We start from the raw sequence: 12,060 nt of genomic DNA, 5'->3' as shown, positions 1-12,060 counted from the left end.
TGCAGGGGACACGGGTTGGTGTCCCGGTCCGGGAAGATCCCACATGCCGCGGCGTGGCTAGGCCCGTGAGCTATGGCCGCTGAGCCTGCACGTCCGGAGCCTGTGCTCCGCAATGGGAGAGGCCACAACAGTGAGAGGCCCGCGTACCGAAAAAAAAAAAAAAAAATAGTATTTCCCTGTCATATACCCCTTCACCTCAGATTTGGTCTAATACTTCATGGGCATCTATTTGTGAATGGCAACAATTCAAAATAATGTTTATTTCAAATTTAAAAAATCAATTACCTAGGAATATTAGTTAGTTTTCCCTTTTGATTAGGTATTTCATTTTTCAAATATTAAAGTTATTTTTTTGATTAACAGCTTTAAAGAAAGATAATTCACATCCCATACATGAACAAGTCAATGGTTTTGAGTATATTCACAGTGTTGTGCAACCAACACCGCAATCAATAAAACATTTTCACTACCCCAACAAGAAACCGCATACCCTTCAACAGTCACTCATCACTTCCCCCAAACCTCAACTAACCCTTAGCAACCACTAATCCATTTTCTATCTCTAGAGATTGGCTTATTCTTTATATTTCATATGAATGGAATCATACATTATGTTGTGACTGGCTTCTTAGAATGTTTTGAAGGTACATCCATGTTGTAGCATGAATCAGTACTTCATTACTTTTTATTACCAAATAATCTTCCTTTATAGAGGTATAACACATTTATTCATCTACTCATCAGTTGATGAACATTTGGAGGTTTTCTACTTTTTGACTACTAGTATAATGCTTCTTATAGATATTCCTGTACAATTTTGTGGGTGAAAATATGTTTTTGTTTCACTTGGGATATACCTAAGTGTGAAATTGCAGGCTCATATGGTTACTCTATGTGTAACCTTTTAAGGAGGTGTTAGTTTTTCAAAGTGACTGCACCATTTTATGTTCCCACCAGCACGGTATCAGGGTTCTTATTTCTTTACATCTTTGCAAATACTTGTTATTATATGTGTTTTTTGTTATAGCCATCATTGCAGGTGTCAAGTGGTATCTCATCGTGGTGTGATTTGCATTTCCCTGATGGCTAAAAAGTTGTGTTTAAAGTTTATATTCTATTTCTATTATTCTGCCACATTTATATATCTTTCCTTGCCCCTGATATATAGTTTGATTAATTACTATAGTTCTATAATATGCTTTAATGTTCATTTCCAGTTTCCAGTATAACCCTTTTTATACACATTTCTTGTGTATACATCCTTGTTTCTTAATTGTTTTAGATTAACATTAGAACTATTTCTCATGGTTTGAAAAATGCAATTGCCAATTCTACTTCCAAGTATTTATCCAAAAGAAACAAAAGCAGGAACTTGAGTATTTGTACACCTATGTTAGTAGAAGCACTCTTCACAATAGCCAAAAGGTGGAAGCAACCCAAATGTCTATCAGTTGATGAATGGATAAAGAAAACAAGGTATACACATAAAATGAAATATTATTCAGCTGTTAAAAAGAAGGAAATATGGCACATACTACAACATGGATGAGTCTTGAAGACTTGATGGTAAGTGAAATAAACCAGTCACAAATGGATTGTATGATTCCAATTATATGAGGTACCTAGAGTAGTCAAACTCATAGAGACAGAAAGAGAATGATGGTTTCCAGGGACTTCAGGACAGAGTTTCAGTTGAGGAATATGTAAAAGTTCTGGAGATGAATTATGGTGATGGTTGCACAACAATGTGAATGAACTTAATGCCACAGAACTGTACACATAAAAATGATTAAAGTGGTAAAATTTCTGTTATGTATATCTTACCACAATAAAAAAACTAGTAAAAAACACAATTGGAAACTCCAATAGAATTTTATGAAAGCAATTAATTTAAGAAAAAGAGTTGACATGTTGTAAAATTAGTTTTCACACTAAGGAAAATTCTGTCTCATTTGACATTGAATTTAGTTTTGTTATTGAAGTTTTATAGTAGTTTTCCCAATATTTCTTTTTTTAAGTCTATTCCAATCTCTTTTACACTTATATAACTAATATAAATAATATTTTTAAATACAGTTTCTAGTAGTTTATTGGTAGTATAAATAAAAGATTTTTCTTGTCTGACTACTCATTAAGTTTTATATTGTAAACATATATCTTGAATTTTCCTGAAGCTTGTTTATTCAAGAAAATTCTCAATGTTATATGGTTATCAATTGAAAACTTTAGTTAAAACAAGAGATCTTAAAAATAATGCACCTATATTTAAACATTTTAATGAAAACATACACATGGGCATTTACTCACCACTCCATTTAGATAAGGCAAAGGCCATATTTCTGAGTGTGGATCTGCTAATTTTAGTTTTGTATAGTCTTTCTTACCTAAATTATAATCCATCATATAATTTTTTTGAGTGTGGTGGTTGAAAATCATCTGGCCATGATGACAAGAATCATTCTAAATTCAGGTTCATTAAGCTCAAGTCAGTCTTTTGTGCTGCCCAAGAGTCCTATAACATTGCCTGGTCCAGGCACTTTGCCACTCTCTCAAAAAACTTCTCTCCCTTCCAGCATCCAGTATTGCCGTCTCATCCATGCTTCCAAGTGATGACTAAGCTTTCTCTTTCATTGAAAAATAAAGAAGAGAAATGATTTGCATTTCCACTGCCACACCAACCTATTTCTTTCCATGAAACTCTCTTCTTAGTGTGAAAACTAAATTTTACAAGATGTCAACTCTTTTTCTCAAATTAATTGTTTTCATGAAATTCTATTGACATTTCCAATTGTGTTTTTTATTCTGGTAAAATAGACATAGAAATTTACCTTCATCTTTTTCTCTGTACCTATAGAATGGATGATCTCTCCATTCTGCTAAGACCAAACTTTTCACATGTGCACCAGATCTCTCTTCCTTATACAAGAGCATCCCTTCAGCAACTTTTCCTACTCTAACCTAAATCATCCACTTTTCCTTCCCATTGATTGGATCATCCCTATGAGCATATGAATCATTTGTTATTTCTTTCATCCTACAGCAACCCTCTTTTAGGCTCACATTCTTCTTCAACTACCAGCACCTTTAGGTTTTTTGGTTTCTGTTTAGAGAAAATACACAAAACAAAATAAAACTTGAATGAGTTGCATAAGCTAGTTTCTAATCCAGGGCCACCTGTTGTTCCTGATTTTTATGTCTGATAAATCCCTTTTAATTAACATTAAACTTTTAAAAATGTAAATGACTATTGAAGAGACAAGGCTAATTTTTCTGCAAAAATATACATCTTTTTACATTTCTAAAGTTTAGTCATGGAAAGATGTGAGCATGCAACTAAGTGACTTCTATGAGCAAGAATTTTTTATTATTTTGTCCCTAAAAACTACATTCTACTTGAAATTTAAAAATTCTTTTGGTAAATGTGGGTCTTATCTTTTGTGTTCTTACAGTCGGTGGGCAACATCCATGGGGCAGGGGAGAATAATGATAAAATAAAACATTGAAAACTTTTCTAAACATACGTCAATAGATCAACAAAAATCTCTGTTTAGCCATCTGGATATTTACTCTTTATAAGGTGTGTTTTTCAATTTGTGTGAAATATAAAGAGCTCTTTTTTTTTTTTTTCTCCACAGCATGATAGTCAGGGACAATTCTCTTGCTAATTCTGTGGTTTTGACCTCTTAACCTAGTTAGTATACAGGGAATAAGGACTAACAACATGCAGACCTTTGAGAACTGAAGCCCAAAAGACACATCTGGTCATCAGAAGGGAATATAGTATGCCAATAGCAAATAGTCACACTTACATGATGCCATCTGCTTTAGCAGAACTAATGGAGGAATGAAAAGAGATAATTTGAAGTAAATGACATATAAGTGGATTGCTGATCCAAATAGAATGCGGTGAGGGATGCCACTTTCCCATATTTGGTTCAGTTTAATATGTGGGCAATGACTTTGATAATCTGAGTGGTGTGCACTCTTCAAGTTCAACAGGATTTCAAGTGATAAACACCTCAGGAGAAATCAAACCTTTGGAAGAGGCAACTATGTCTCTTAGCATGAGCCAAGAAACTTGGGATTTTAGAACAACAAACATCTAGATTTTGAATAAGTCAATCATCTAGTCAAGTAATGCTTAGAAAATAATAATTTTTCCAAGATGATGATGTTCATCACCATCAAAAATATTATCCTTTTTCTCTGGAAATGTGAAAAGTTGGCAGAATATTTCTGACATATACAAAAGTTTTGGCAGCAGGGAATTTTTTTTTTTTTTCTGAAAATAGAGTGTTGACCCAGCCCCATTTTCACTCAGTTTAGCTGTTTCAACTTCTTTAAAAGTGAGATAAAATATGTGAAAGTTGAGGTAGGTTAACAGAAACTCCTATGTGACTTAAAACAGAAACAGATCATTGAGTACCTTAGACGGAAAATAAAGTTTGAAGCATTGCCTTCCTGAACATTCTATTGACAATCTCTCCAGTGAACAATTTTATTTGGGGTTTAAGAAACGAAAGGTCAGCTAAAACTAGCTGGTTCTGCAACAGTAATATTTAGGCCTCAATATTCTTAGAGCTGTAAGAGTCAATGAAAGTGTCAAAGGATTGCACAGATTTTTGAGTCCAGCCAAAGAAGTTTCAAGAGACCCTCTGGCATTGTAACGGTGGTGTTTGACATTGATTAAGCATTGGCTGCAGCTTCTTACATGTATATAATCATATATGTTAACAGATCACAAGACTTTACTAGAGACCTAGTATTAGGGCTGACAATAAGAAGATTGGAAATAATTATTTTTTGCCTTATAGTAGCAATTAACTATTCATTCTCTGTCTTCTTGCTTTATATCATGAAATTGCTTCTGGATATTATTCCATTAATCAATACTGAAATATGATAAACTTGCAATTAGAGAGCCATGCTAAGTGCATGTCCTATGCCATGATCCATGCACACTTAGCAAAGAGCAAGCCCCCTAACCATTTAATCCCTAAGACATTTGAGGCTCAACTTATTTTTAGGCAGCATACTGATACGTAAACAGCACGGACATTGTCTTAAAGTATAAATAATTTTTTCTTTCTTTTGCATTTCTCTGTAGAACCTGGCATTGCCTGGCCATGTTGGCACATCATTTTGAATATGTGTAGTTTAGTCTTCCTTTGTTTTTTATTTAATATAACTTCATTTAAAAGTGTTATTCATTTGACCTTTGTTATGCTAGTGTGTTGGGGATTATTTTCTCAATACCTATTTTAATAGGGCTTATATTATTATTCACAGATGGGGGAATATCATGTCTTTGAAACAATGTATTACTCAATGGATCTAAAATGCTGTAAAGGCAGTTATATTTCTCTGATATATATAGATTTAAATTTGGTGAACATATGTAAAAGCACATGAAACCACTGTAATAACATACAGGCAGATGCTAGAAAATGCTCCCGCTTACATTAGAGGACAAGAAGAATTAATTTGTAACATTTTTGAACTTTTAGAATATTTTTTGGAGATAGGTCCCAATTTTGAACTTGTATATATGTGACTTTCAAGGGCAACTTTTCAAAGTAGTTATTTTGTATTTTTTTTTCTTCTTTTAGTGTATTTGGCAACAATTTTTCCCTAGTTTTTTACAGTTTCTAAAAATATATCTTGAGATTCTCAAAATATATGAAAGCAAATTCCCAGCTAGTTCCTCACTTGAGTACATTTGCAATGGTGGTATGATTCTAAAAATAATATTTATGTTTAATGTATCCTGCTTTGAGATTTGTATAAGAGGTTTTATAGCTTTGTGAGTTGTTAGCATATATGATTATATAAATTTAAAAGCTGCAGCCGATGCTAAGTAAATGTCAGTGTGGTTGTGAGGGGAAAATGTAATCATTTACATCAGCTATCAAGTCTAAACATTGTATAAATATGGTAAAACCTTTTAAGAACTGCTCCTGATAAAGAGGACAGAATTTTGCAGCTATAGATTCTGCAGAGGATGAAATAAAGGATGAAACTAATTTTCTCTGATTTGGGAAGCTTTGGCAATCTCAAGATATCAACTTTAAATGTAGAGAAAATTAAACTCAAATGACACTTGCAAAATAAAGCAATAGTTTCATACACTTAGCAAAGAATAAAGTGTGTCACAGATTCTTTTTTTTTCTTTTTCCGGTACGCGGGCCTCTCACTGTTGTGGCCTCTCCCGTTGCGGAGCACAGGCTCCGGACGCGCAGGCTCAGCAGCCATGGCTCATGGGCCCAGCAGCTCCGCGGCATGTGGGATCTTCCCGGACCGGGGCACGAACCCGCGTCCCCTGCATCGGCAGGCGGACTCTCAACCACTGCGCCACCAGAGAAGCCCTCACAAATTCTTTTGATGCCACACATTTTCAGGTGTAGAACTGTTATGGCCATTTTTCATTCCCTCATTTCTATTCATTACTTTTGATGGTAAGACTTTCCTCTTCAATCTCAAATCTTGATAATAAGGAAGAAGTAGAACTCATTGCCATTCCTAAAAAATAGGGCAACTTAATTATTGTTTAACTTGAAAACTGACCTGTTCATTCTATTCTCCAAGCAAAAAAAAAAGATTTCTTTTGTTGTTGATGATGATAATTTTTGTTTCATTTTTAACTGTTTACTCTGCAGCATGATTTCTCAAGCATGAGAGTATTCATATTTGGAATCAAATAATTATTTATTGTGGCAGGCAGTCTTATGTGTCTTATAGGATGTTCAACATCATCCCTGATCTTTACTCAGTAGATACCAGTCTCACAGAGTGTGACAATCAAAAAATGTCTCTAGACATTGCCAAATGTCACCCAATAGTCATCGAGAACAAATGATCTTCAGGATAGTTTGGGACTTTGGGGGCTTACAGTACTAGACAGAAATATAAAGGGAATATAAACACAGCATTTTATTTTACATTAGAAAACATAATCCTAAAAGTAAGAAAATCGGTGTAACAGTAGTCATATATATGCAATATCCATGTGTTCCAAACCTATAATTGTCACAGATAACTTACTAAGCAGAGAAGTACGTGTCAGGACAATGAGACATTTGAAACCTAGATTCTCCTAGAATGGCAACTATGATAGGCTTTGCTTCTTTTTACCTCAGGGAAGAGTGAAAGAATACTGGGGCAATTTATGAATTTGGGGTCCATTTATGGTTTGCTGTTGCCTCACCATAGCTACTTAATACTCTATTTTCATAATATATGTGCAGTGTAGTATAGTATTTTAGAAGTCTGTTGATACAGAAACATCAGGAAATGAACTCACCTTTGCATCTCAAACTCAATTATTAGCTTTGAGGTATTCTATTATGTAAAACAGTTTATACTGTATGCTAATATTGTTAAAAATATTAAACAGTGTAAAAAACCTACATTTCTATGTTGACAATTACAGAGCATTAGTTGATTTTATCTGTTGAAAGACATGAATTAATAAAACCATGTTTCCATGACAACAATGAATCACCTTTGCTCTAATAGCTACAGTTTTAGTTATAGCTTATATTTTCCTAGTAATAACTCTTCACTGTTTCCTCACTACTTTCTATACTGAATGTTTTTTCTTGGTGCCTTAGCCATTAAAGATCCATTTTACAAAGGCTAAATATCAGGTTAATACATGTTAAAGCTGGATTTATCTCTTGGACACTACACCTTGACAATTAACACTAGAAAGAGTGACATTAAATTAAAGCACATGGGTAGTTTCTAATGTAGAGTTCTCTATGTGTATAGCATTATTATTGAGATTTCAACATTTATTTGTTGCTTCCACTGAGCAGTAATAAAATAAAAATTAAGTACATTATAATATGATTTTAATTGTGTATATTTCAGACTATCAAGAAAATCTTTACAACAATATTTAGAGAAACTTCTGTTTTAAGTTAAAAAACACTATATTTGGGTAGAATGTGTCTTTTGGATGACCCCTTTGGACAAAGAATGTCACTGCTATATCAGTAAACAAAGGATGTTGCAGCCATCAAGCCATCAGCCATGGCAGCCATGCTGCCCCTCACGCCCTACCCCATGAGGGGATTCAGGATGGAGAAAGCAGGATAGTGGTCCTAGATAGTTAAGGTATATATCAAAGGAATGATTTCAGTGATATATATCCTGACTCCTCCCTTACCTCCTTGGAACAGTCCCTCAGAGCTATCTGATTGGCTATCTCTTGGGCTTAAGTCCTCAGTATGTCTGCTAAATAAAATAAAACTCTCAACTCTTAGGTTGTGCATTATTTTTCAGTTGACACTCCCTAGTCTGTGTCTGTATTATTTTGTTATCAGGCCTCCTCTGCTTTCTCACGTGTCACCCTGTCATCCAGGATTTCTCTGCTGTGTTCCAGGTATTCGGTTGCTCTCCCAATGTCAAGAGTTTGAACCTGTGAGGACTATCTAGGCTTGAATTCATTTCCCCTGCCTCCAGTGCTTCATTATCAGTGTGCCTATACCAGGTTCAAGATTCAACAGTAGTAAGTCCCGGGGCTTCCCTGGTGGCGCAGTGGTTGAGAGTCCGCCTGCCGATGCAGGAGACACGGGTTCGTGCCCCGGTTCGGGAAGATCCCACATGCAGCGGAGCGGCTGGGCCTGTGAGCCATGGCCGCTGAGCCTGCGTGTCCGGAGCCTGTGCTCCGCAATGGGAGAGGCCACAACAGTGAGAGGCCCGAGTACCGCAAAAAATAATAATAATAATAATAATAAAAGTCCCAAGTATTCTTGGGCACTTTCACAGATCATCTTACCTCATCCCATCAGCCTCTAGGCTACTTAGTGCCACTTTCAATTTGAGGATGATGAAGCTGAGGCTTTGAGTGTTTTGACTCACCAGGCCATGGGCACACAGCTTTTTCCTCTGAGCCTTTCAAAGTTTGACTCGTCCATCTGATAATTTCATCTCTGCTACTGTGGCCACTAAAGACCACCATGCCCCTTTTGGTAGAAATATTTTTCATGGTGGGAGTGGTGGTGGGATGAATTGGGAGATTGGGATTGACATATATACACTAATATGTATAAAAGGGATAACTAATAACAACCTGCTGTATAAAAAAGTTAATAAAATAAAATTCAAAAAAGTTTTTTTCTGAGAATTTTTTTTTTTTTTTTTTTTCCGGTACGCGGGCCTCTCACTGTTGTGGCGTCTCCCGTTGCGGAGCACAGGCTCCGGACGCGCAGGCTCAGCGGCCATGGCTCACGGGCCCAGCCACTCCACGGCATGTGGGATCTTCCCGGACCGGGGCACGAAGTTGCGTCCCCTGAATCAGCAGGCGGACTCTCAACCACTGTGCCACCAAGGAAGCCCCAGAGAATCTTTTAAAATACTGTGACTTAGATTTTGTTTAACCAAAAAGGAAAATAATGGTGCTAATCTCAGATCAGGTGAGAAGGACTCTGTGGCTCTGAGAAGCAAAGAAAAGATATTCTAAATCACAAATCTTCTCTGGGTTTTGAAAAAAGTTATATTCATATGTTGTGATGCTAATGGCAGTTTAACTCATAGAGATGGTTGCAATGTTTTAAACCAAAGTTTATGGAATTACAATTAGAATGGCATGTTCTAAAAAAAAAGCACTTGCAATTTTTGAATCCTTGATAAGTCAGATTAGCTATGAACTATGTATGAGGCATATTTAATAATTAACGGCCTATTTTGTCCTTGGTTTTCTTCTGGAGAACTCAGCCCTTGGAGGTACATTATAAAGTATGAATAGATATTTAAAATGTAATTTTAAAGTAGAAATAAAGTGAGGCCTCTGCCTAGAACGTGACTTGTCTAGGTTTATTATTCAGATAGTTTAAAAGCATTTCATTGAGAATACAAAAGATAAAACCCCTAATTCTTGTCTCTCTCTTAGAAATGAATAAAGTATTAATGTCCCTACAAAAGGATAATGGTGGAAATGTTTATCGTATACATTATTAATTTTATGAAATCAATGTAGTTATTTTGGGGAATTATAGATTTTTATGGAATATCCCTTACTAGATTTACAAAATTTATGAAGTCACAATACACATTATGGAATTAGGAGCTTGTTCAAAAATAAATTCTGTTCCTCTTCAGGAAATGAAGGCCCAAAGCATAAGGATAAAGAGTAAAAATTCTGTTATTCAAGGGCATAATAACTGTCATGTCAATTATAACTATTTGTGGGTAAAAAAAATTTAAAGACACCTGAATGGTCTTTAAAATTGTTTTTGTCGACATATATTACTGACCTTAAGCACAGATTGCTAAAATGAACATCAGAACATTTGTTAGGGGTGGTAAATATTATAAACTGATGTAAGAAAAAAAATTAAGTATATTAGAATAAATTATATTAGACAAGTTTGCTAATTACCATAATTTTCAGGTAAGCTACTACAAGTCACAATCTCTCGGAAGGTGTTACAGAGAAGTGTAAAATAGGAATAGCAAATTGCACTTTACAAACTTAGTAAATGGAAAAATTCTACAGTGGCATTAATAGTATAGGCCATAAGAAAGCAGCCTAAAAAGTTAAACACAAGTCCAGTGAATTCTATTCTGGGGAGGTTTGAACATTAGGTACAAAAATTTATCAAAGAATTCAAAAACTTCTGCATAGTGACATGATTTTCTAAGTATCAGCCAAACTATTGGCAGTTGTTTTTCTCAAACTGAAAATTGTTTTTGTCCCATCAGAACAAAATCAGATGCTATAAAACTCTATTTCCCATAATAGTGCATTGAAAGAAATGTAGAAGTGGGCATATACAAGGATAATGGTATGAAGTAGATAGCCTTGACCCAGAGTTAGAAAACCCATAGTGTGTGAGTGTGCATGTGTCTGTGTGTGTGTGTGTGTGCTAATAAGCAGACGTATAGGCATTTTCAGTGCTACTGAAAGAAGTTTATATTCCAATATTATATGAATGCATAAATCAATTACAGAGAAAGTTAATCAAGGATCTTTTAAAAAACAAATTTGGAGGACTGATGTAATAGCAAAACAATAATTTGCAATTGATATTAGAACTCATGCTATAATTTTTCTCCCCCTGCACCTCCCTGCCCTTCTAGATGCAGCCAACCAGTGATCTGCTTTCTCTCACTAACCGATTAGTTTGCATTTTCTGGAATTTGATAGAAATGTAATCATATCATATATAGTCTTTTTAAAGAATTCTTTTGGTATAGGCTAGAGTGGGATGTAGACAATGTGGACATAGGTTTGTGCATGATGTCAAGATAGATTGCAAAAAAGAAAATCTGATGGAGAACAAGACAATGATATGAAGATATTACCTGGATAAAAATTTCCACAACTCTTTGTAAAGGAGCAATTAGAATTTAATATCAGAACAACATTGTGTATTACTTTTACCTTGTTTATAAATATTCATACTTCCTTTAGTTATGTATTTAAATACATATATTTTTGTTTTTATAATGTAGGTTCAGAGGTCCTTCTATTAGTTTGGTAGAGCTAGCATAACAAAATACCAAAGACTGAGTGACTTAAACGACAAAAATTTATTTTCTGACGGTTCTGGATGCTAGAAGTCTGAGATCAAAATGTCAGCAGGTTTGGTATCCTCGAGGCCTCTCTCCTTGGCTTGCAGATGGCTGCTTTCTCTCTGTGTCCTCACACTCTCTTCCCTCACTCTGTATCTGTAATCTATTCTCTGCTTTAAGGACACAAGTCATATTGAATTAATGCCCACCCATATGTTCAAATATAGTCACATTCTGAAGTACTGGGAGTCAGGACTTCAACATATGAATTTTAGATCATTAAATTCCTCAATTATCTTTTTCTTAACCTTTCCAAAATGCTAAATTAAAGGAACCTAAACCTAGATCACAACTGACAAATTCAACTGAAAATCTTCTGAGCTTTTAGAAGGATGCTGCTAAGACTTGGATGTGATGATTATTACAATGAATGCTTTCTGCTACAGGAAGTACTTGTAAACTATAAAATGATATGTGTCATTTTCATTTAACCCACAATTAGATTCTTCTGTGTAGTAGTGACTGCTATATACAATGTAT

Source organism: Kogia breviceps, chromosome 12 (genome assembly GCF_026419965.1).
Source record: "Kogia breviceps isolate mKogBre1 chromosome 12, mKogBre1 haplotype 1, whole genome shotgun sequence".
Lineage (NCBI taxonomy): Eukaryota > Metazoa > Chordata > Mammalia > Artiodactyla > Physeteridae > Kogia > Kogia breviceps.
The sequence above is the reverse complement of the archived record's forward strand: the minus strand, read 5'-3'. Positions refer to the sequence as shown.